The sequence below is a fragment of the Ambystoma mexicanum genome, chromosome 3q (assembly GCF_040938575.1).
Source record: "Ambystoma mexicanum isolate Mex_15411 chromosome 3q, UKY_AmexF1_1, whole genome shotgun sequence".
In the NCBI taxonomy this organism is placed as follows: domain Eukaryota; kingdom Metazoa; phylum Chordata; class Amphibia; order Caudata; family Ambystomatidae; genus Ambystoma; species Ambystoma mexicanum.
The window spans coordinates 380,742,814-380,769,773 of NC_090926.1; the positions used below are offsets into that span (position 1 = coordinate 380,742,814).

Genomic DNA, 26,960 nt, shown 5'->3' on the forward strand with positions numbered 1-26,960 from the left:
CACATGTCCCAATACTCACTCCCTTTTGCACTCCCACATTCCCCTCATTTCAATCATATGATTTAAAATATTTGGTCATCTTTTGTGTCATCACATGTGCCCTCATTCACTCTTTTACATCCTAAAATGAAACTCCATTCACCAAAATGTATGCATGCTATCTGTTCCTACGAGGCAGTACAAATGTTTGCTTTTAACAGGATTTCAGTACAAGAAGCAGATGAAAGGACATAACAATTGAAGGCACACTTGGTTAAGACATTTTTATTTCACCACGCTTTTTAGAAATTGAGGGACAGATGCAAAGCAAGAGCCTCTTGCTTTGCATCTGTCCCTCAATTTCAAAAAATCGTTTTGGGTTGGGTGTACCTGGTGCACAGATGTAGAGGTACACACAACCCAAAATGCATGGAGGCACAGATGCAATGCAAGAGGGGTGCACAGATGTACAAATACATCTTGCTTTGCATCTGTGCTTCCATTTCAAAAAATCGTTTTGGGTTGGATGTACCTCTACTTCTGTGGAGGTAGAAGTATACCCAAACCAAAACGATTTTTAGACATTGAGGGACAGATGCAAACAAGAGCCTCTTGCTTTGCATCTGTCCCTCAATTTCTAAAAATCGTTTTTTTCCCCCGTTCATCCATACTGCGTGTCTTCTCTACGGCCGGGGGGTGGACTCGGCCCTGACCTCATTCTGCCGGCGGGTGCCCGGGCCGGAGTACCCATGTACTCGCGCCCTTGCTATTTAACTACGATGCTATGTACCGCTGAAAGAAGCAGTGTTGCGTCAGGCATTTAAACTTCAGCCGACTCTAGCCCTGGTCTAATCGCAAGGAGTGTGGAGGGGGGGGCGGGTGAGGAGATCAATGTTCAACGTACTGCGCAGAAACAAACTATTCCACAACACCTTGTGCATGTTTGAAAGTAACGCTCCTTATTCTACTGGATACAGAATCGGCAGTATTTAGTTTCGTGAAGCCCTTTATCTCCTTAGAAACAACAAAAAACACTGACCATGCTCTGCACACTGTGCTTGATCCACTCCATGGAGTGGTTTATGAATGAAATGTCCTCCTCAGTGATGGACACAGCGTACAGACTGCAGCAGAAAAAGACAGCGTTGTACCTCCACACTGACATCACTCTGCACACTCTATGAATGAAAAACCCTCCTTCTCAATGATTGATACAGCGAACAGACTGCAGCAGAAAAATGACAGCGTTCTACCGCCACACTGACAACACTCTGCAGTTGTCCACAAAAAACGGTGAATGTTAGAAAACAATAACAAATGTATCATAAAACTGCCATGAGTAAATATGATTGTCGGGAAAGTCATCATGGGTGTTGTAGAGTCGAAGCAAAAATTATTGCTCTCACTAAATGCAATATGCAAGTAGAATGTGAGGCTTCTGTGGATAGTTCGACAATTGTGTTTGTAAGAAGGGTACTGAGGAGTTTGGTAAAACTATTATTAGGGAAACATGTGATTTGATGGCGATTTTTAAATTGAAGGGTATTAGTGTATGGTTCTAATCTCTTCGGGCGAGTGTAAAGTGATGTAAGTGGCACAGTTTATAGCGATTTGTAAAGTGTAATGGTTATAGAGAGTAAATTCCTTTTCCCTCAGGTATGATCGCGCACTTAGTATACATGCTAATTATACATGCTCAGAAAGCGGTTTATTTCATTGAAAATATATGCACAAAAGCAAACAATTTCTGCACCTTATAGAAAAATAATTGGAGGAAATGTTGCCTGTGTCTGTAAAGCTTTAAAATGCAATAGAAAATCCAAGATGAAACATTTAAAGCTCACATAAATTATTATTGCAGTGCTTGTATACTTGCCTTGGTGATTGTTAGGGAGATTATTTATGCCAAATCCCCTCTACCTGCGAGACCCCCAGCACTTTTTGCTGGACTTGTGGATCTTTTTTTCTGCTCTCCTGAATGAGGGGAATCTTTTTGCTCTGACCATGGGAACCCTGTTCATTATGTTTTAAATTTATTTTATGGAGTCATGCTTTCCTCCATACCTTTTTAATGGCATCTGTAATGTATATTTGTAGCACACCACACCTTTTATGCAGTGTTGCCGGCAGCCCATGCTCCCACCTGCCATCTGCTGCTGCCCACGTGTCCTGCTATTTGGTGCCTGCACATCAGCCATCTGCAGGGGTCCAGTTGCTGTGTCCACCCCTGCTGGAACAGAAGACTCCCGACTGGGATACCATCGCTCCACAGCCCAGTCCCAGGACACAGTTGCCCACCCACGCCTGCCTCGGGGGGGTCTCCATGTCGGGGCAAACACCATCTGAGACCACTGGTGACCCCCAGCCAGCCTCTTCGGAACATCATGCGCCAACAAGGAAGGATGGGATAGGATCTGGGACGACTTTGTGGTTGCCATCAACGCGGAGGGGGTGACAACCCGCAATATCAAGCAAGTCAAGAAGCGCTGGGAGGACTTGAGGTCCAGGACCCTCATAAAGGACCGGCGCCTCCATGGAGGGGGGCCGGGGCAGCATGAGTACCATCCAGATGAGGGTCCTGGAACGCGTAGGCCCAGCGCTCCATGCCCAGATCCTTCGGAGGCAGACCTGTCTGGAGTTGTGCGGTACGTGTACATGCATACTGATTGTAAGCTGTGCGTGTGGTGGTGTGCCAGTAGTGTGCAGTTTGCACATGTGGTTTTGTAGGTCCATGTATGGATGTGTATGTACAGGGCCGTGAGGCTGACATGCAAGTCCTCTCATGTGTGAGACTGTCATGCCTGCTGGACATATCTCTGGACCAGGAACGACCTCTCCATACAAAATGAGTTACGCCCATAGAACCGCCAGACCATTCTATTCGAAATGGAGGTTGTTCGATGCATTGCCCGTTAAACGACGTCTGCATTCTTCACGTCGTTAAATTCACGTGATTTAGTTCCATCACGTGTACCACGGCAGTACGTACATAAGCAGCATGGAAACGCTGATCGCTGCTTCTGATTAACTCTTTGTTGGGGTTTTGTTGCTGAACTCCGGACCTGCGTCCTCGCATTCCCTCCAGCAACTTCTTTGGCCTTTTGGAGCGTGTTTTCCTCCACACGCTAATTCCTGAGCTGCGTGTATCCTGTTCGCGTGCCAAATATCCACGCGGACGCTGTCTGCAAGCGCGGCTGTCCTGAGCTGCGTGTATCCTGTTCGCGTGCCAAATATCCACGCGCACACTGTCTGCAAGCGTGGCTGTCCTGAGCTGCGTGTATCCTGTTCGCGTGCCAAATCTCCACGCGGACGCTGTCTGCAAGCGCGACTGTCCTGAGCTGCGTGTATCCTGTTTGCGTGCTAAATCTCCACGCGGACACTGTCTACAAGCGCGGCTGTTCTGAGCTGCGTGTATCCTGTTCGCGTGCTAAATCTCTACACGCGGACGCTGTTTTCAAACGTGTCTGTCCTGAGCTGCGTGTATCCAGTTTGCGTGCTAAATCTCCACGCGGAAACGCTGTCTCCAAGCGCGGCTGGCCTGGCTGCGTGTATGCTATCGCGTGCAATCCTGCACGTGGTTTTCTGAACTACTTTGAACCTTTGGTACCTGTGACAGTTAACAGGTGAAATTCTAATTTTTGTTCTTCGTGGGAAAGTAAGTATTTCATGAACTATTGGAAGGTGATTGTGCACAGTACTTTGGACGCTATCCTGTGGTGCACCAACCCGGTATCTAGCGAGAGCCTCGTGCCGTTCGGGATAAGTCTCTCTTACTAATCTTCCCTTCCTTTGTCGTTTGTTCAACTCCTGGTTTTCTTCAAGAGACTTTCGTGGATTACTTCAGTTTTGCCATAAGGTCGGTGTCTGAATTAATGCTAATACTGTGTTATCTTAGTAATTCGAGTTTGGGACAGTTTCTTATGATACTTTATCTATCCTAGGCATACTTCCTACACAATTCCCACGCCCTTTCCAGTGATCCATCTCTCTGCCTGTTTCATTCAGTCAGAGAGTTGTATCATTTGGAAGGTCTAATTTGACCTACTTACAATCAAGTCGTGTGAAAATAGGATCCGGAAGAGCCCTACCAATTGTATCCTTTTTTGGTTACCGTATCCTTTTCAATTGATACATTGGTGATTTATGACAGAATCAGAAGCCATGGAGGGTACGGATCCTTTAACTGTTTTGACTCAGTTAATCACTGACTTGAGAAATGAAATGATTACGGCACAGGATATGCTACGGCATCGCATGGATGTTATGCAAGATGCCATACATGCCACTCCTCAGGGAGCACAGGTTCCAGTAGCCACTGCATCTGGATCTGGGACTACGACATCATCATTATCACAGGAAACTCTTAAAGTGGTTATGCCAACACAGTTTCCCTTGGCTCCCCCGGAAAGGTTCACAGGTGATCCTAAAACCTATAGAACTTTTGTTAATCAGTGCCGACTTCATTTTCTTTGTCGACCTAATTCGTTTCCCGATCTAACTACTAAAGCAGCATTCGTGCTTTCCCATTTGGGGGGGTACAGCTGCTGCTTGGGCTAATCCTTTATTGGAATCAAATAGCGCCTTGTTGTACGATTGCTTTGATGTTTTGGCTGCTATGAACAAAGTCTTTGATATGCGCCATGCTACTCAAGCCACAGATCTGGAGTTGCTGAAGCTACAACAAGGCACTCAACCTCTGTTGGCTTACATCGCCCGATTCAACCAATTAACAGCAGAAACCCAATAGCCGGAAGACAAGAAGACGGCTGTTTTCTACCAGGGTCTTTCAGAAGAACTCAAAGATGCCTTGTCCACGGTCCCAGTGGTTCCTACAGGTTTCTCAGAATTTCTTGATTTGATTTTACAAATTGATGCTCGAAGAAATGCCCGCAAAGGAGAGAGAAAACCTTTCCTTCATGCACCAGTTTGTTCTGATACACCGGCAGTTTCTTCGAATGATCCTGAACCAATGCAAATTGGTGCGGTGAGAGGCCGGTTGTCTAGAGCAGAAAGAGAGAACCGAATAAAAAATAATTTATGTATGTATTGCGGTTCCTCTGAGCATTTACTGGCGGCATGTCCTAAAAGACCAATTAAGCCTTCGGGAAACACCAAAACTCGACAGTAGCAGGAGTCCCTGTGTCGAGTGTTACATCGGACTCCATTACATTTCCAGCGTACACATCTATAGCTGTTGAGATGACTTTACGTTTTGATGCTCAAGAATTGGTTTCCAAAGCTGTGGTTGATTCTGGAGCCACTAATAATTACATCGATATCATATATGCCGAGAAATGTTCTATACCCCTTGTAAACGAGAACAAACCTGAAACTATTAATACTGTGGATGGATCGGTCTTGATTTCCGGTATGGTAACTCAGACTGTACCTATTCAGATGACTTTATTAAATGGTCATTCGGAGGAAATAGTCTTGGATGTCATTGCGGCTTCATAGTACAAAATAATACTTGGACTTACTTGGTTGACTCTTCATAATTCCGCCATTGACTGGGTTACGGGATTTATCCAATATCCTTCCGTTTTTTGCAATGAACATCGCTTTACCAGTCAAGTGGTGTCAAATAAATCACATATTTTGGCCTCTATGGAGGGAATTTCCACTATTAGTGTGGTACATCAGAGCGGTACACATATACCAAGTGAATATACAGATTTTGCTGATGTGTTTGACAAAGGCCAGGCAGAACAGCTGCCTCCACATAGGCAGTATGATTGTCCAATTGAACTAATTCCTGGAGCTAAAATCCCTACTGGTCGAGTCTATTCTTTAACTCCCAAAGAAGATGTTGTCTTGAAAGAATACATCGATAAAGCTCTTGATCTGGGATTTATACGGCCATCACAATCGCCGGCTGCCTCTCCTTTATTCTTTGTTCCAAAGTAAGAAGGAGATTTAAGGCCTTGCATTGATTACAGGGCTCTTAACGACATCCCCATAAAGAATCAGTACCCTTTACCACTGATAAATGATCTGTTAGAGCAATTAAGAACTTCCAAGTACTTCTCTAAATTGGACTTGCGCGGTGCTTACAATTTGGTTCGCATTCGCGAAGGAGACAAATGGAAGACCGCTTTTAAGACGCGGTACAGCCTTTATGAATATTTAGTGATGCCTTTTGGTCTTTGTAACGCTCCTGCCACATTTCAGTTCTTCATGAACGATATCTTCAGAGATATGATGGACCAGTTTGTGGTGATTTACTTGGATGACATTTTGATATATTCATCGTCTTTTCCAGAACATGTTAAACGCGTGTTAGCTGTCTTACAAAGACTGAGAGAGAACAAGCTTTTTGTTAAAGCCGAGAAATTTGTCTTTCATACACAAGAAGTGGAATTTCTGGGTTACGACATTACCAATCAAGGTGTTCGAATGAGTCGTTCCAAAGTGAAGGCCATATTGAATTGGCCCGTTCCACACAATGTCAAGTCATTAGTCATTCCTAGGGTTTGCGAATTTTTATCGCAGATTTATTTGTTCTTTCTCCAAAACAGTGGCCCCATTGACAACTTTAACTACTTCCAAAGTTCCCTTCTGTTGGAACCAGAATGCCCAAGCATCTTTTGAGATGTTAAAGGAAGCTTTTATCACTGCACCTGTACTTCAACATCCTGATCCGGATTGTCAGTTTATCGTTGAAGCAGATGCTTCCAGTGTCGCTACAGGAGCTGTACTTTCGCACGTTTGTGCAGAAACCAAGGAGGAGCATCCAGTCGCTTTCTTCTCACGTAAGCTTACCTCATATGAACAAAACTATACTGTCATTGCGTGAATTACTTGCAATCAAGGATGCTTTCCGAGAATGGTGACATCATCTTCTTGGGGCCAAACATCAGGTGCTGGTGTACTCGGATCATAGAAATCTTCAAGCATTCAAAACTATGAAATGTCTTACAGCTAGACAGGCCAGATGGCATGTCTTTTTTGCTCAATACGATTTCCGAATTACTTATCGCCCTGCCAGACAACATGTCAAGTCGGATGCTTTGTCTCGCATCGGTGAAGAGGTGAAGGAAGAACCATCGGTGCAAAATAAGTTGTTGGCAGATCACGTGATATGTAGTTGTTCTGCACAACCTTCCCTAAAAAACGAGTTACAGGAGTGGGTGAAACTAAATCCACAATTGATTCAGGAAGTGAATATTGATATATACAATGGTTTGCCTTTCAAACAAGGAGTACTCTATCTACCAACTTCTACCACTCGGAACAAGGCCCTCAGTTGGGGTCATGATTCCTTGATTGCCGCCCATCTTGGACAGAAGAAGACCCTAGAGTTGCTGAAAAGATGGTGTTGGTGGCCATCTATAACACAAGATGTTATAAATTATGTTTCCACATGTTCTGTATGCAGTCAATGCAAGAACACTCCTGGCAAACCAGTAGGTTTACTCCAGTCCCTACCTGTTCCTAAAAAACCATGGGACATGATATCAATGGATTTTGTGGTAGAACTTCCAAGAAACAAAGGCTACGATACCATATGGGTTGTGGTGGACTACTTTACAAAATTGGCACTTTTTATTCCCTGTATTGGTTTACCAACAGCTGCTGGTCTGGCTGATCTATTCATCCGGCATATATTCCGTTTTTTGGCCTACCTTCAGTGATGATCACTGACGGGGGGGCTCACAATTTGCATCACGTTTTTGGAGAGCACTAAATTTGGCATTACTAATTGATGACAGGTTGTCTAGTGCTTATCACCCTCAAACGGATGGACAGACTGAGAGAGTCGATAGCACTATGGAACAATATCTGCGATGTTTGTGCCTGCAGTTTCAGTCAGACTGGCTCAATGTCTTGCCGGCAGCGGAGTTCGCCTACAATAATTCCTACCATAGTGCCATAGGTACTTCTCCTTTCTATGCTCTGTATGGGCAACACCCCCGATCCATTCCTTTGGATTCCAGTTTGTCTTTGGATACTCCTGCAGCAGGACGTAATATTAGAGATCTAAAGAGTCTACAGACGAAAGTTAAGCAGCAATTGGAGCAAGCTAAAAAACGAGATAAGACCTATGCCGATGCACATAGAATCCCTGCACCTGTCTACAAAGCAGGTATGAAGGTATGGCTGTCCACTAAAAACTTGAGGATACCCGGAAAAAAGAAATTGTTGCTTAAATACATCGGGCCATATGAAGTGCTCCACGTTATAAATCCGGCTGCTGTCCGTCTGGCTTTGCCGCAACGGTGGCGAGTGCACCCTGTATTCCACGTGTCACTCATCAAACCGTGCTCTGATGCTACTAGATTGCCTATACGGCCTGTTGCTATTTCTGTGAAAGGGTCAGACGAATATGAAGTACAGGACATACTGGACATGAGGCTACGGTCTGGGAAGCCGTATTATCTGGTGGATTGGAAAGATTATGGTCCCGAGGATAGATCCTGGGAACCTCTGTCTAACATTCATGCTCCTGTTTTGTTAAGGCGATTCCACTCGAAAAGGGGAGAGGCTGCTCCTTTGGGGGGTGGCATTGTCATGCCTGCTGGACATATCTCTGGACCAGGAACGACCTCTCCATACAAAATGAGTTACTCCCATAGAATCGCCAGACCATTCTATTCGAAATGGAGGTTGTTCGATGCATTGCCCGGTAAACAACGTCTGCATTCTTCACGTCGTTAAATTCACGTGATTTAGTTCAATCACGTGTATCACGGCAGTACGTACATAAGCAGCGTGGAAACGCTGATCGCTGCTTCTGATTAACTCTTTGTTGGCGTTTTGTTGCTGAACTCCGGACCTGCGTCCTCGCATTCCCTTCAGCAACTTCTTTGGCCTTTTGGAGCGCGTTTTCCTCCACACGCTAATTCCTGAGCTGCGTGTATCCTCTTTGCGTGCCAAATATCCACGCGGACGCTGTCTGCAAGCGCGGCTGTCCTGAGCTGCGTGTATCCTGTTCGCGTGCCAAATATCCACGCGGACGCTGTCTGCAAGCGCGGTTGTCCTGAGCTGCGTGTATCCTGTTTGCGTGCCAAATCTCCACGGGGACGCTGTCTGCAAGCACGGCTGTCCTGAGCTGTGTGTATCCTGTTCGCGTGCCAAATCTCCACGCGGACGCTGTTTTCAAGCATGGCTGTCCTGGGCTGCGTGTATCCAGTTCGCGTGCTAAATCTCCACGCGGAAACGCTGTCTCCAAGCGCGGCTGGCATGGCTGCGTGTATGCGATCGCGTGCAATCCTGCATGTGGTTTTCTGAACTACTTTGAACCTTTGGTACCTGTGACAGTTAACAGGTGAAATTCTAATTTTTGTTCTTCGTGGGAAAGGAAGTATTTCATGAACTATTGGAAGGTGATTGTGCACAGTACTTTGGACGCTATCCTGTGGTGCACCAACCCGGTATCTAGCGAGAGCCTCGTGCCGTTCGGGATAAGTCGCCCTTACTAATCTTCCCTTCCTTTGTCGTTTGTTCAACTCCTGGTTTTCTTCAAGAGACTTTCGTGGATTACTTCAGTTTTGCCATAAGGTCAGTGTCTGAATTAATGCTAATACTGTGTTATCTTAGTAATTCGAGTTTGGGACAGTTTCTTATGATACTTTATCTATCCTAGCCATACTTCCTACACAATTCCCACGCCCTTTCCAGTGATCCATCTCTCTGCCTGTTTCATTCAGTCAGAGAGTTGTATCATTTGGAAAGTCTAATTTGACCTACCTACAATCAAGTCGTGTGAAAATAGGATCCGGAAGAGCCCTACCAATTGTATCCTTTTTTCGTTACCGTATCCTTTTCAATTGATACATTGGTGATTTATGACAGAGACACATGGATGGAGTATGTGTGGGTAAGCATGCAGGCCAAATGCAGATGTTTGAATGATGTGTATGTAAGTTGTCAAGGTTGTGGTGTCACACATGGATGTTGGTTCCAGCTGCATGTATCTGCACTGTGTACATGTGCATGTATGTGTATCTGACAAGTGTGCAACTGTGATGCAACATGGATGCACGTGACACTGATATGTAGAAGGATGAATGGCAGATGTGACATGTATGGCGATCTCATCACTGCAAGTTGGAGGAGATGTAGACATGCATGTAAGTGTGGTGGCGTGTGTGCATGTCTAGTGCACTCATTGTGTTTCATGTGATGTCAGGCTGACCTTTGGCTGTTCATGCTGTTGTATGTGTATGGATGGTGCTGCCTGGTGCAATATTGCTGTTGAAATGTTCATGTGTGTGAGTTAAAATGACGTGTGTCGTGGAGTGTGATGCCATGTCTGTAGTTAAACAATGCCACTCATGTGCAACTGTCATGTGTGTATCAGTCCATTGTACAGTGCCCTGATTCCTGTGTTTTTTCTCTCCCTGTCTGCAGCGTCAACTGAAGAAGAAGGCAGAGAGGGTGCTGTGGAGCACAGCGGCAGGGATCATCCCACCAGCCGGAGACGCAAGGCCCGGCTCCCCTCCCAGGTTGTCATCTTGTCGGGGAGTGAGGAGTCGGTGCCGCGTCCCAGGCCGCACCTGCCGAGGGAAGGTCCAAGAGGCAGAGGTCGGAGTTGAACTCCGAGTTGAACTCCTCGGCAGCAGAAGGGGCAGCTGAGACCCCACAGGGTGCGATGGAGGAAGATGGCACAGAGTCATCCAGGTTGGTGGGGGGGTTTGATGGAAAAGGAGGCCGTGCAAGGGACAGACACAGGGTCTGGAGGTGGGGATTCCACTGGTGTGCTAGTGGTGCAGTGCAGGGGCAGGGACAGGAGGCAGCACAGGCCACCGCGGAGGTGCCTGTGTGTAATCCTGTCCCCGATCCTGTGACTGCATCATCCCGCACCAGCAGGGATGCCTACGTCCAGACCCGTTTTCAGGGAGGGGATCCGCTTATAACAACTGGCCATGCGTCCTGCGGACGTGGCTATCCGGGACCGGGTTGAGCCTGTCCTGGGTGGGGTGGTGTTGCGTCAAAGGGCCATGCGAGGTGACCTGCAGTCTTTTCATGAGGAGACTGCACGTCTTCTCGATTGGCTCGATGACCTACTGGGACAGCTCACCAGGGCCGGATTCCTCCGTTTTCTGGACCTTGTTCCGACCCCCTCCTCAACTGAACCCCCTATGCCCCAGTCGTCCTCCATGCCATCTTCCCACCCATGTATCACCTGGGTACCCTGTGGAGCTGCCTCACCCTGCGGCCAGGCTGGTGGATGACACATCCCTGCCACAGTCAGACGTCCAGCAGGGGCGGCCACCTCAACAACTGCACCCCAGCCGGAGGAGGATGTGCAGGCAGCAAGAGCCAGGGCACAGGCACAGCAGCAGCACCAAGGTGGGAGCCATCATGGCTCAGGGCCTTCGACATCGGAGGGGCAGGCATCGGCCGGAGGGCAGGAGGACCCAGGACTGGAAGTGTCTTCCGTGTGGCAGCGGTTAGGCCATGCTATAGATGCGGAGCAGCAGCGGGCAGAAGAGGCACGGCTCATGGTGGTCAGGGCAGAGAACTCCATGCGGAGGGCCCTAAGGCGGGCCGAGTGCCTCGAGGCAATTCGCAGGGAGTTGGAGGAAAACATGTCGTCCCTGCGAACCCTCGGGGCCATGGAAGAGGACCGCCTCCAGGACATTGAGCAGGATTTCGATGATGCCCTGGCCCGGGACATCCAAAAGTGAGCCGTCGGACTAGCCCGCTGCCCTTGTAAATACTTTTTAGAGTTGGGTTTCCTTTTCGTTTCCTTTTATTTGTGGTCAATGGACAATGCCACACATTTGTATATAGTAATATTTTTAGGTAGTTTGTTAGGTAGGTTTCATTTGTTTGTTTGGGATCATGAACCCTTTACATCCTTGGACAATGGATTGTATATAGTTTCATCATGTATTTTTTTTTTGCATTATGGACATGGAGCAATGGATTTATTTTTTCCGGACAATGGATTGTAAATAGTTGGACTATGGATTGATTTCTCTTTTTTTTTTTTTTATTATGAACATGAAGCAATGGAGATTTTTTTTTTACATTTCCTTTGTATTTGCGTTGTTGGAGGGTAACTTTGGACTGTTTTCTTTCTAATGTTTTTGGATTGGTTACCATTTTCATTCAATCTTTTTCACATGCTTTTCATTTCATGTTTCATATTTTGGTATGCTTTCATTTCATTTTTGAATTTATGTACATAATACATTTTAATTTTTTAGTTCCATGTGTGGGATTTGCTCATTGGGTTGATGCATGTGAAAATGTGGGTTTACACAAGCAGTGCCAACCAGTGTATGTGTGTGATGGACATGTGTTGATGTACATAGTTGACTTTTGGTTTGTGTCATGGGATGGGCATTTCACTGCTGGGGGGTGGGGGTGCTGTGGGACATGTGTGGGGGCCTGCTGGCAGGTGCCTTGCACTGCTGGGGGCTGGGGGACATGAGTGGGGGCTTGCTGGCAGGTGCCCTGCACTGCTGGGTGTAGGGGTGCAGGGGGACATGAGTGGGGGCCTGCTGGCAGGTGCCCTGCACTGCTGGGTGCAGGGGGACATGAGTGGGGGCCTGCTGGCAGGTTCCATGCACTGCTGGGGTGCCGGGGGTGCAGGGGGACCTGTGTGGGGGCCTGCTGGCAGGTGCCCTGCACTGCTGGGGGGTGGTGGTGCAGGGGGCGAGTGGGGGCCTGCTGGCAGGTGCCCTGCACTGCTGGGGGGTGGGGGTGCTGGGGGACATGTGTGGGACATGAGTGGGGGCCTGCTGGCAGGTTCTATGCACTTCTGGGGGGCGGGGGTGCAGGGGGACATGTGTGGGGGCCTGCTGGCAGGTGCCCTGCACTGCTGGGGGGTGGTGGTGTAGGGGGACGAGTGGGGGCCTGCTGGCGGGTGCCCTGCGCTGCTGGGGGGGGTGGGGGTTGCTGGGGGACATGTGTGGGACATGAGTGGGGGCCTGCTGGCTGGTGCCCTGCACTGCCGGGGGGTGGTGTGCAAGGGGACATGTTTGGGACATGAGTGGGGGCCTGCTGGCAGGTGCCCTGCACTGCTGGGGAGCGGGGGTGCAGGGGGGACATGTGTGGGGGCCTGCTGGCAGGTTCTATGCACTTCTGGGGGGCGGGGGTGCAGGGGGACATGTGTGGGGGCCTGCTGGCAGGTGCCCTGCACTGCTGGGGGGTGGTGGTGCAGGGGGACGAGTGGGGGCCTGCTGGCGGGTGCCCTGCGCTGCTGGGGGGGTGGGGGTTGCTGGGGGACATGTGTGGGACATGAGTGGGGGCCTGCTGGCAGGTGCCCTGCACTGCTGGGGAGCGGGGGTGCAGGGGGGACATGTGTGGGGGCCTGCTGGCACGTGCCCTGCACTGCTGGGGGGTGGGGATGCAGGGGGACATGTGTGGGGGCCTGCTGGCAGGTGCCCTGCACTGCTGGGCGTTGGGGGTGTTGGGGGACGTGTGGTACATGATTGGGGACCTGCTGGCAGGTGCCCTGCACTGCTGGGGGGTGGAGGGGCAAGGGGACATGTGTGGGACATGAGTGGGGGCCTGCTGGCAGGTGCCCTGCACTGCTGGGGGGTAGGGGTGCTGGGGGACGTGTGGGGGCCTGCTGGCAGGTGCCCCTGACTGCTGGCGGGTGGGGGTGCTGGGGGACGTGTGGGACATGAGTGGGGGCCTTCTGGCAGGTGCCCTGCACTGCTGGGGTGTGGGAGTGCATGGGGTCATGCATTGGTGATCAGTAGTGCAAGCTGACATGTGGCTTGGCTGGGGGGCATGCCCATGGTGGATGGGCTGCCAGCGGGACATGACCAGGGGTGCAGGGTAGTCCCCTGTGGTGTGGGCTGCCTGCAGGGGCCGTGGAGGGTGTAGAGGGAACACCTGGGAGGACCCACACTGCCAATTCACGTGTAGGACTCCCCGGCACCCCCGAAATACACATACCCTGCTGAAATTGCGTAAGACTTCCCGCGAACCCCAGGAATACACGTGCCCCACTTGCACAGGGCCAATCGCGTATGAAAATCCACGCTAACCCCAGTTATACATGTACCCCACTCTCACAGGCCCTTTCGCGTGTGAAACTTCCCGCGCACCCCCGAAATACACATACCCGGATCCAACCGCGTGTGAGACTTAACGCGAACCCCAGTTATACAAGTACCCCGCTCGGCCAAGGCCTATCGCGTTAAAACTTCCCACGCACCCCCGAAATACACGCACACGTTATTTCTCACACAGCGGGTGTCCGTGTTTGACGCATACCCCTTTGCACGTCATTTGTCCTAGAGGGACACAGTATGGGACATTCATCATAGCTGTATGTACGTTCTTTTTGTTAGTGCACATTTTTTTAATGCGCAGGGACGCTACCACCTGCCTTCGTGTGGCGGACGTGTTTAGGCCTGTGCGCGTCTTTGCCCATGCGCTGGTTTGCCCTATTCGATTCCATGAATACGTGTTGTAGGCGAGCGTGTCGGCGTTCCGCGCACTTGCCTCTTGTACTTACCCCGTGACGCCCACATTTTCACGCGTTGTTCCCCATTCCGCGTGTCACGCCCCGTGTTACGCCTACTTTTGCTGTGTGCGCCGCACTATGTGCGCTTTCGCTGTGCGCTTAGCGCACGCTGTTTGAAGGCGTGTGCGCCGAACAGGATTTCAGCGCACATCCATGGATTTCCACGCGCACAGACTTCCATGAATTGCTGTGCGTGGGTTTCACTGCGATTTTCGCACTGGCACTGCGATTCGCACGCTTGCGCTGAAAATTTCAGCGCACATTAATTCCATGAATCGCCCAGTCTGTTATTAAATGTCATATTGGTTTATTATGTGATTTGTGTACTTTCCAAATCAGTTCTAAAGAAATACCCTATTATTTTATTTCATGAAAGTGAAACATTCACAAATAATTGCAACTTGATCTATGATAACTGGGAAACTGTGGTAAAGGGCAGAAATTGCACACTGGGCTCAAATCTCAGCTTCACCTCAACGAAAATGCGTGATCCAGGGCAACTAACTTCATCTCGTTTTGGCTAACTTCTCAATTTCCTGGCTGTAAATTTAATTTAGTCCCTAGAATCATCTAGTTATGAGGATATTCTCTTCAAAGAAGTCTAAATCATGGTTTAACTGGCTACAGTGCTGCAGTGTTGCATTGTATATAATAATCGTGACCATTGATATAATGCACATCACCAAGTCATTTGTTACTATGCTGAGTAATAGCAAAACCACTTGAAAACAATAGCTTCTCATTTATTTCCACAGTCTGTGCAATCTGTCTACACGGTTGTGCCCTTTTACGTTAAGTGAGACTGCTTCTCTCTATGCTGGGCTATGTGTGACTTTTTCAGACCACTGCTTATCTGTGCCCTGCATCTGATCTACACCTTTCACGTGGATGCTGGTGCTGAAATGAGCCATGTGCCTATGCTTGATCACAAGTACCATTGTCTTGGACTGAAAATGTTTCCCTTCGAATGCCGCTTGTTTATTATTCTAATTCCAGCATTTCTGTAGGGTTTAAGGGAACTGGTAGGGTGCACTATGAATATGTTAATTGCTGCAGGACAGAATATCAAACTGTGGGCTGTGATCACGATTGGGGGATGGAGGGGTGACAAGAGATTTTGTATCCAGTAATTACTTTGGTTCAGAGGGGGCCCAAAAGAGTCTGTGCCCCGGGGCTCAAAATTCCTTAAGACGGCCCTATCTTTGAGAAATCGAATACTGGCAGTTCACCCTCCACTGCATCCTCTTGTCTGCTACTTTGAAGTTCCTGGTTCTAATCACAAATGTGTAGCCCCATGATCCCTCCTAGACTCAACCGAGGTTTCTAGCTGTCTTCTAGTACTGCTCTTCTTTGTAGCTTGTCAGCAAGGCATCAGCGCATCCTTCCTTTGATGGGCTATTGTTTGTCCTTACTGCAGGGCCATAGTCCTGACCAGAGCTTGGCCCCACAGACGTCATAGTGACATATTTGGGGGCATTTGACATAGTTTCCCTTCTTTGCCACAACCGACTGATGCCAGAGGGGGTTGCATGTAGTCCTTAATCTGAGCCATAGCATTGGGACCGAACAAACCTTTGAGCAAGAATCCTGTGGTTCCCTTCAGTAGTTATTAGCAGCCGGGATGACATCTTGAGGGGTTTTTCCTCCCAATCAACCATTGGTGGCTGTGTTCAGTACTTCACTTTCAGACTATCGAGTACCTCCATTGTGCCATTTCTGCCACCATCTTCCATTGACATCTGCTACATTCAAGACCTTTAGTCGTCAAACCTGGGTCAGAGTTTCCTTTTGTAGTGGTCCTCCATCTTAGCCAGCCAGGTTGAAGTCGCTCCTGCAACTTCGCTGAGACTCTGGCAAAGTTTGCCTACCTTCTGCCTAAACTGGGAGCTACCTATGTTCTTAGTCTCTTTCGAATGGATTGTGTCCTCCCACGTATTCCTCATCTTATATTTTCACCAGCTTGCTGCTGCTTTTTGGAATTATTTTCGCCAGAGGGCGCTGTGCTTGAGGCTGCGTTGTTTGGTCCCATCAGTCGTATAAAGGGCTCTAGCCGCGCCCGTTGGATGCACTTCTGTTTTTCCGAGCTTCTGCTTTGTGTTTTGAAACGGCGCCTCGGTTATCTCATTAAAAAATGTCTTCATCCTCAACTCCGACAACACCCAAGACGGGTTTTAAAAAGTGTCTGAAGTGCGGCACAAAGATGTCCATTACGGATCCTCACCGCAACTGACTTTGGTGCCTTAGTCCTGACCATCGGGTCGACAAGTGCGGGTCGTGTCAGGCGATGTCGAACAAGGTGTCGAATATGAAGCTGTAGGATCCTGCAGGAGTGAAGCTGGCCCTCCAGACCCCCTAAGCCTGCCAGCCGAACAATCCTGTTACTATACAACTATTGGATAGGCAAACCCAAGGGGAAAGGGGAATGGAGAAAATAACAAACTCAGGAACTTCTACTGCTGTATTTCAGCCTGTCTTCACTGGAATAGTTTGTTTTCAGTAGTGATCCTAAAAGAAAAATACAATGTTTTTAAATAAAATTCCCAATCTCATCACTTAACAACTCTCTCTACAGTTACTTTTCAATTTACCTGTTGCCGAAGCTTGATTGCCATTAGTCTACTTCTATTGGGTTCTGTTGCTGACTGCAGTCTACTGTTAAAAATACTTTTCTCAACTGGTTCTTGCAATGTTGAAATTTCTTTTAATCTCTCTTCAATGAGTTCTCTCTTCACTCTCTCTTAATAATCACAAAGTCCTTTAAATTATTTGCCCAGAAAAGAATAAGTTACTATTATCTATGGCAACCTCTGTGTATCCTTCTAAATATCTTTGCACTTTTAAATACCTCTGCTGATGTACTTGAAGAAAATCTGTCTTAATCAGTTGTTGACTGCCTTAAGATTTAAGATTCAAAACAATTGTCTCGTCCGAGAAAGTTCTTTTCACTGGAATCTCTCGTTACGAAGGTGACGAAGAAAATGAAAAAATCATGTGAAAATCCAAAATGGCCGCAAAGCATGCACAACGTCGTAAGGTCTTTTTTTCTAAACCGCGCACTTAATGAGATCCAATACACTGCTCGCGCTGTATGTTCGCGCCTCGTGCTAGAAACGAAAACTAACTAAAGTTAGTGTATTTTAAATTAGTACTTAATGTTAACACAGCGATTCCATACCGCACACCTTGTTAGTAGTTATTATAATTCACGCAATAAATGAATCTTGAAAATATTCCAACTTTGCTTGTCATTTCCTTTTAAGTTCGTAGTTTCTTATTGAGAAGATATACACTTCTTTTCTATTAAGCAATATTTACAGTTCAAAGTTCTAGCCCTATTACTAATTGTCCCAGGGCCTGTATTACAAGGTTGTAACTGATAAAACCTTTTGGTCAATTTAGGAGCACGTACATCCACACTTTTAACCAAAGACCGCGCCTCAGGCCCATACCCCATCCAGTCCACTAAGTATTGCAAATGACCTCGAACTATCCAAGAATCCAAAATTGCCTGAACTTGATATTCACTATCATCAGAAAATACTGGACCAGGAACTCCCAATAATCTAGTGTCATTTCTACATGGCTTCAACAATTTGACATGAAACGTAGGGTGTACCTGCACACCAGATGGCATCTTCAGTCTCGCAGTAACTGGAGAAAATACTTGTTCAATTTCAAATGGTCCAATAGACTAAACTTGTTCTTCCCTTTCAGAGCTACATTCTTATGGATAACCATACCTTATCACCTACTTGATATTTAGGAGCCTCTCTGCGTTTCCTATCAGCAAATTTCTTGTAACTCAATTTACTTACTTTTAAAGCTTGAACTGCCTTCTCCAAATTTTGTCCCATAATTCTCAACCTGCACTCCACATCAGGAACTTCTATCTCCTCTAGAATGACTCCCCTCAGAGAACGTGGATGTCATCCCTGATTTACACAAAATGGTGACATTGAAGTTGAATCTTTTACAGTATTGTTATAACAAAATTCCACCAACCACAACAACCAACCGTGATCTGAACACAAATAACAACAAATGTACTTTTCTAACTCCTGGTTCACCCTTTCTGTTTGACCATTACCCTCGGGATGATAACTGGTAGTCAAATGAATCTCAATCTCCAACCCTTTACAAAAAGCTTTCCAAAACTTTGAGACAAACTGTGCTCCACGTTCAGAAATCACTTGACTCAGCAAACCATGAATTTTCACAGCATTCTGCAGAAAAGCCTGTGCTAAAGACATAGCCGTGGCAGCACCCTTAATAGGAATGAAATGTCCTGCCTTGGAAAAAACATCTACCACCACTAAAATGGTTGAATATCCCTTGTCAGATGGTAATTGCACAATGTAATCCATGGATACAGTATGCCATGGACGAGGCGGAATCGGCAGAGGTACGAGTAAACCAGCAGCTTTTTGATCTGACTTTGCACGAATACAGATTTCACAAGTTCTAACATAGTTTTCTGGAACTGCTTCGGAGAGAATTTTGGTGGGAAAAGATGCGTGAAGACACAAAGTCGTCTTAACTCCTGGATGACCAGCCAATGGTGAATTATGGCAATTTAACGCCTCCTCCTGTAACTCCTCCGAAGGAAGATACAATCTTGCATCTACATAAGGCAAACCTTCCTTAATACTTCGCACAGGATCTCCAGCTTCCCATTCTTCCAATTGTTTCTTAGATAATGACTGTTGAATTTGTTCTCGAAAATCAACTTTATGCACTTCACTCGCTACAAAGCTCAGACAACAGTGGCACTGGAGCACAATCATCTGCCTTTAAACTTCCTGGAAAACATCGGGAGAGAGCATCAGCCTTTCCATTCAAACGTCCAGGCTTAAACGTAATCACAAAATCAAATTCTGCAAAAAACAATGACCAACAAAGTTGTCTTTGTGTTAAACTCTTGGCGGAACGAAGAAAAGTCAAATTTCTGTGATCGGTCAAAACTGTAACTCGATGACGTCCGCCCAGAAGATAAATGTCTCCATTCCTTGAATGCAGACTTGATGGCCAAAAGTCCTGTCTGTAATTGTATAATTCCTCTCAGCTGATGAAAACTTCTTTGAAAAGAACGCCACAGGATGAATCTGTCCAGTTCTTGGATGACGCTGCAACAAAACTGCTCCCATGGCACAATCGGAAGCATCAGCCTTCACAAAGAAAGGTCCTGAAATAAACTTTTCCTTAAGAAATTTAAATGCTTCTTCTGCCTCCTCACTGCATACAAACTTAATTCCTTTTTTCAACAATTTGGTAATCGGAGAAACCACTTGAGAAAAGTTCTGAATAAATTGACGATAAAGATTTGCAAATCCAATAAAACTTTGAATGTCTTTCACAGAACCTGGTTGCGGCCAATCTCTACTACTTTTACTTTACTTGAATCCATCTCAGGACCTTCCGGAGACAACACAAAGCCTAAAAATTCCACACAATTTGTGTGAAACTGGCTCTTTTCCAGTTTTGCAAAAAGATGGTTCACAGGCAATTTCACCAAGACCTCTTTTACATGTTCCAAATGTTCTTCTTTTGAAAAAATCAAGATGTCATCAATGTATACAACTACAAATACATCCAAATATTCATGAAGAACCTGATTCATAAAAAATTGGAAAGCTGCTGGTGCGTTACAAAGACCAAAGGGCATCATCTGGTACTCGAAAAAACTGTAACGCGTTCTAAATGCTGTTTTCCACTCGTCTCATTCACGAACACGAGCCAGGTGATAAGCCCCTCTTAGATCCAATTTTGTTAAAACTTTAGCTCCTTGAATCCTATCCAACATTACTGATATTAAAGGTAACGGTTAACGATTCTTGATAGTGATCTTATTCAAAGCTCTGTAGTCGATGCATGTTCTCAGTTGTCTTTCTTTGGGACAAAGAACAAAGGTGAAACTGCTGGTGATTGCGGGTGTTGAATAAAGCCTTTAGCAAGATTTTGCTCTAAATATTCTTTTAAGAACTTGTTCTCCTTCTCAGTAAGAGCAAAAATTCTTCCACAAGGAATCGGCGCTCCATCTTCAAGATCAATTTTGCAATCAAATGGCCTATGAGGTGGTAATTCATTAGCTTCCTTCTTATCAAAAACATCCAGAAAATCTTTAGAACACTCAGGTAAAACTCCAGCTACAGCCCCCACTACATGCGCCTTCACCAAACCTGCTGCCAAACAGACTCCAATAGTTTTTGACATTCCACCCTGACCTTCCTCAGCAAACTTTACCAAACATTGTTCTTTACAAAAACCTGATTTAAACTCTAACTAATTTCAGGTAAACAAATCTTCTACTATATACATATATACTGAAGATCCAAAAGTTCACTTAGCTTGATCTGTGTTCAGTGACTGGACAACTCAGCTGCTCAGCAATCTGGTTCTCTGTTGTATCTTCTGCTGCAGACTTCTCAAACTTCTTTCTGGTCTACTATATAAAGATTGGGTTTATATTTTTCAGTCAAAATAATCTACAACTTTGAAATGGAAACTTTAAGCTTTATTATTACTGGAGCTAACTAATACATGACCTACTCAGAGGATGACTTTAATGAAAGGCAGTTTAGAATAGTAATGAAGATTCTAAGTGACAACACAATGCGGGCTACAATAGTCTAAACCAATCACTGTTGAAAAGGTGTTCCTCCATCTTGGCTTGGGAGAATTACATCTTTCTAAATGAAGATCAGTTAAGGGAAGATAAATAAACTTTAATATGAAAACTGCTACACTCAAACCAGTATCTACCTAATACGTAAACCAACCTCCCCTTCTAGTTCTCCAGAAAGAATGCCTGAAACACCCAAATCTCCTAGGGCCCTCGCAAATGTGAAGTACATAATGTAGGAACCTGACACAAGGCTCTTAAGGAACGCCAAGGTAAGCTAGCGATGGGAGAGGAGTCTTTCAAGTCAGCAAAAAGACTAAAAGACTTGGTAGAGTTGAGTAGAAAATCTTTTCACGCGTCGAGGTTGAAGAGTCGCTCGAGGAAGTCTTCCTCATCTAAAATATCAAAAAAGCGGCGTCACAGATCTTCGTCCTCTTCTTCCTCCTCGCCCGACAGAAGGTTAATTTATTGTCCTCCTAAGCATGATTCCCCCCAAAAATGGGAGGCCTTTAGGGCTTCAATGCTAAAAAATTTTGAGAAGGCGGCCCGACCCCCTCAAAAAAGTTGCATGAAGAGCATGCCCCAGTCCACTCCAAAAGCGACAGAGGCAAATCTAAAACAGCACACACTAAATCCGACAAGAAGTCGAGGGCGTCCTCTGAGAATGATTCTCCAGCGCCTCATGAAACAAAACGGAAACCTTGGGTGCACAAATCGAGGTTGACGGAGGGTAAAATGGCGTCCTCATCATCGAAGTCAGGTATCGACTCGACGCGTCCTTTGGCGACTTTGTCGAAGCCAAAGATGGTGTTGAGACCTTGGACCTTGGCGTCAAAGCCATCCTCGATGACCTCTGGGATTCCTTCGAGCATATCGAAGCCATCGTCGATTCCATCGACGCCTTTGCCAGGGAAATCTTTTATACAATGCCCAAGACGACATCTATGGCTAAATCTAGGTCTATGCCGCCACCTTTAGCAGAACATTTTTTCCAACCTCAGCCCAGGTAGGAATTTTTTTTAATCCATGTCTGCTATTTTTGAAGAACAAAACTCTGATGAGGAAATTACATCAGCTGGTGTTAGATTTGGGACAAGAGAAGTCCCTGAGGGACTAGTAGATCCTAGTTCAAAAATGGCAGACCTTTACTGTCTACAATCGGCCAGTGACCTAGATACCTCACCTGAGGTAGAATTTGAAAGGCCTGACCACGCGGAACCCATGAGGTTCCGATACCCCGGAAGAGTGATACATTTTTATGGGGTGCAAGTCAGTGTTCCAAGGTATGACCAGGACGACATGACTGATATTATTGATGAAGGACCTTCAGAAAGACCCAATCCTTCTTTCCACAAAGCTCTTCAAAAGAGAGTTACGACAAATTGGCAGACCCCTGAGTCTTTACCAGCTGTAAATAAGAAATTTGTGGGAAAGTACAGACCACCTCCTTCGGATCCAGAGTATCTGTCTAAACACCCTTCACCTGAAAGCTTGGTGATTCAGACTGCGACTACAAATGGGCAGTCTGCTTATCCCTCCATGACCCCTGACTGGGACGACAAAAAGATTGACGCCTGGGCGAGGAAAGTTTTCACTTCAAGTAGTATGGCCCTGAAATCTACTAATGTAACTTGTATATTAGCTAGATTTACTTGCACCCTGTGGGACTGCTTGAATGTAGCGGCTGATCCCATCCCGTAGGGTGTGGAATGGGATGGTTTCCTGGCGCTAGTAAGGGATGGAAAGGAGGCTATGGAGGAGTGCCTCAAGTCAGGACTGGACACGGCAGAGAGTATAAGCAGGACCATGGCATCTAGCGCGGTCTTGCATAGATTTGCATGGCTAAGGAAATCTGGCTTTGCATCTGATGTACAGACCAGATTACTTAATATGCCTTTTGATGGCTTGAGGTTGTTTGGCAGCAAGGCGGACGAGAGCTTGGAGAAGCTGCAGACCTCGAAAGCGGCATGAAAATCACTGTGCCGCTATAAGGCAACCTCAGCAACACTCTTACGCAGGGTCATCTTCCTGGAAGAGTCGCCCTTTTCGCTTCTATTCCTCTTTTTGAAAAGGGAGGGGGCAGGCCAGTCGGAGAGACCAACAGAGGAAACCCTTTCGTGGTGAAAAAGGGAGAGGCGCTAGATCAGCCATAGCGGCGGCTACTACCTCCTCAGCCACTGCTGCAGCCGCTACAAAGCCACTTTGAGGTCTTAACCCACAAAACCCTGGTGGGAGTTAGAATTACTCAGTATCTGGATGAATGGCGGGGCATTACTTCAGATGCCTGGGCACTAGAGATAGTGTCCCATGGTTACTGTCTTCCTTTTCATCAAAGACCTCAAGATCATCCACCAGGAGCCAACTCTGTAAAAATTCCAGACCCGTTCCTTGTGCAGGAGATTTTAACCCTGCTAGAGAAAGGTGCAATAGAACATGTACCTGTAGCGGAGAGGAACAAGGGCTGGTACTCCCACCCCCCCCCCCCCCCCCCCCCACCCCCCTATTTTCTCATCCCCAAAAAAGACGCAGGATTGAGACCCAGGGACTTGAGAACTTTGAGTAAATTCCTCAGGAAGGACAAGTTCAAGATGGTGACCCTTTCTCAGATCCTTCAGGCTCTTCAGCTTCAGGACTAGCTGGTTTCATTAGACCTTCAGGATGCTTACTTTCATGTGCCAATCCATCTCAAACACAAAGTACCTGAGGTTTGCAATTGGCGGATCTTACTATCAGTTTCGAGGTCTGCCATTTGGGCTGACCTCTGCCCGAGGGTCTTCCCCAAGCTAATGGCAGTGGTGGCAGCGAGTCTCAGGAGGGAGGGGATTTACATCTACCCTTACCTGGACGACTGGCTAATCTGGGCAGGTTCACCCGAACAAGCCCAGGAACATCTAGCCATGACCGGTCACTTCCTACACAAGCTGGGCTTCTCCCTCAATTACAAGAAGTCGCAAATGATTCCGATCCAAAGACTACAATTCATCTGAGCTGTCCTGGACACTACCTCAGGGAAAGCCTTGCCTCCCGAGGAGAGAGAGCTCACCACATTCTGCAGATGGTAGCAAAGTTTCAAAACGTCCAACATCTACTGGCGTTCGACTTCCTAAGGTTGCTGCGCCTCATGGCATTGTGCTTTTTTCTGTTGCCAGAGGCTCCACTGAGGATGAGACCCCTACAATTGCCCCTCAGGATTCAATGGTCCCAGTTTTCGGTGGAGATTCAGATCTTCTACAAGTCCCGTCCAAGGTGGCTCAAGATCTCCTATGGTGGGCTCGCAAGGAGAATGTCCTCAAGGGGGAATCTTGTTGGCAACCATGGCCGGAGAGAACTATAGTGACGGACGCCTCACTCACAGGGTGGGGAGCCCACACCAACGAACTGACATCAGCGGTCGTTGGTCTCCATCGGAGTCCAAACTACACATCAACCTTTTGGAGCTGAAAGCAATCAGACTAGCACTGAAGGCTTTTCTGCCCTCTGTAAAGAAAGAATGTCCTGATAATGACGGACAATACAGTGGCCTTGTACTATCTCAACAAAAGAGGAGGCGTAGGATCACTTCCACTGTGCAGAGAGGCAATGCAACTCTGGTTCTGGGCAATGCAAGAAGGAATCTCTCTATTGGCAGTTCATCTGGCCGGAGAGCTGAACACGGCGGCGGACGCTCTGAGCAGGCAGAGCACAATCTCCCACGAGTGGGAGCTAGCTGGAAGTCCTTCAACAGATCTTTGCCCTTTGGGGAACCCCCCCCCCCCAAAGTAGATCTGTTCGCGACCGGGGCAAACCGGAAGTGCGAACTGTATTGCTCAAGGGAATTTCACCCGAGAGGAGCTCTAAGGGACACATTCGTAGTGGACTGGGAATTTCCACTCCTTTACGCCTTTCCTCCAGTCCCCGTGATTCCTCATGTAATCAGGAGGTTGAGAAAGTTCAGGAGAACCATGATCCTAATTGCCCCGGATTGGGCCAGGAGGACGTGTTACCCGGACCTTCTGGACATGTCCATCTGCCCTCCAATACGTCTTCCACAGAGAGGATCTTCTCTCGCAAGAGGAACGTCAGGTTCTCCATCCAGAGGTCAAGTCACTCAAACTTGACGCTTGGCTTCTGAGAGGTTGAGATATAAGGATTGGGACCTCCCGGATGACGTTATGGAGATTTTGCTTTCGGACAGATGGCCAGCAACAAAATCCTTATACCGGTGTTGTGGTGTTGGAAGAAATTCAGTAACTGGTGCAAGGATAAGAATGTGGATCCTTTTCAATGTACCACTCCAATGGTGCTTTCCTTTCTATTACATTTGGCCAACTCAGGGCTCCAAGTTGGAACTATTAAAGGATATTTGGCAGCGCTATCTATCTTCAAGCACTCCTCAGAAGAAGTTTCATATTTTAAAATGCCCTTACTTGTCAAATTTCTTAAAGGGTTAACAAATGTGTTTCTCCCCCCTACACCTTTTCAAGTTCCCATTTGGGATTTAAATTTAGTTTTAAAGTTTGTGTGCCCCTTTTGAGCCTTTACATTCTTGCCCTTTAAGGCTCCTAACTTTAAAAACTGTGTTACTAGTGGCTTTAACTTCAGCCCGCAGGGTTGAGTGAGTTGCAGGCGCTCTCTTGTAAGCATCCTCACACTATTTTCCACAAGGATAGTTATTTTGAAGGTCAAGCTCTTTTTTTCCTACCTAAAATTGTTTCAGATTTCCATCTGTCACAGAAGATTACTTTACCTTACTTTTATCCTCCTCCGCATGCTAGTAAAGAGGAGGAAAGGTTCCACACACTAGACACTAAAAGGGCTCTCGGCTTCTACATCTCTAGACTTGAAAGATTTAGACAAACGGATCAGTTATTTGTTGGTTACACTGGACACAAATTGGGCCTTGGTGTGTCCAAACAAACCTCATCCAGATGGATAATTATAGCAATATCTGAATGTTACAAGTTGGCTGGGAAAGAGCCTCCAGGTGGTTTAAGGGCTCATTCAACCAGGGGCATAGCAACTTCCACGGCTCTTCAGAGGGATGTCCCAGTGCAGGACATTTGTGTCATCCATGCACGCCTTTGTAAAACATTGTTTAGACTCCACTTCTTACCAAGGAGGCCTTTTTGCAAAAGCCGTCCTTCATTCAGTACACAATTAAAAACTCTGGTACTCCCTCCTCCAAATTACTACTGCTGTGAGAGTCTGTCTAAGATGAGGAATACGTGGGAGGGGACAATCCATTCGAAGAACAAGTTACTTACCAACTGTAATGTTCTTTCGACTGGATGTTCCTCCCACGTATTACTCATCGACCTTCCCAACCTACCCCTCCGTACAGTTTTTACGCTTTTTGCACTTGTACTTCCTTAAGAGCCTGACATCTGTCGATACCTGATACAACTGATGCAACCTTTAACATCGAAAAAACAGAACAGCATCCAACGGGCGCGGCTCAAGCCCTTTATACGATGGATGACGTTGATGGCGGCCTTCGAGGGACCAAGCTAAGCGGCCTCGAGCACAGCGCCCTCTGGCGAAAAAATTCCCGAAAAGAAGCAGCAAGCTGGCGAATATGAGGAAGAATACGTGGGAGGAACATCCAGTCGAAAGAACGTTACAGTTGGTAACTTTTTCTTCTAGCCTATAGAACAAACCTTCAGGTACATTAGAATGGTAACTAAACTAAAAATAAATATATGTACTTGCCTTTGAAACTGTTATCTTTGCGTTAAGGTGTGGGGTCTTCTGGAGATGCGCCTACTGTTTTTAATTTTCATGCTCTTTAGTACTTACCTGTTTGTAAATATGACTTTAATAAATTGTCTGGACAATTGTTTAGGTGCTTATGTTTACCACTCTCCTAAAAGTGGAGGCGGATGCTCAGCCATGTTACTATTGTGAGATTCTTCCTAAAACATCAACTGCTGAAAAACGCCTACAAGTCTT

General features: G+C 46.7%; 1 protein-coding gene across 2 annotated transcripts in view; it reads left to right on the forward strand.

The window, feature by feature from the left end:
- DCTN4 (dynactin subunit 4) overlaps positions 1–26,960 on the forward strand; it is a 447,710-nt gene that overhangs the window by 162,564 nt on the left and 258,186 nt on the right. The gene's annotated exons all lie outside the window — the stretch shown is intronic.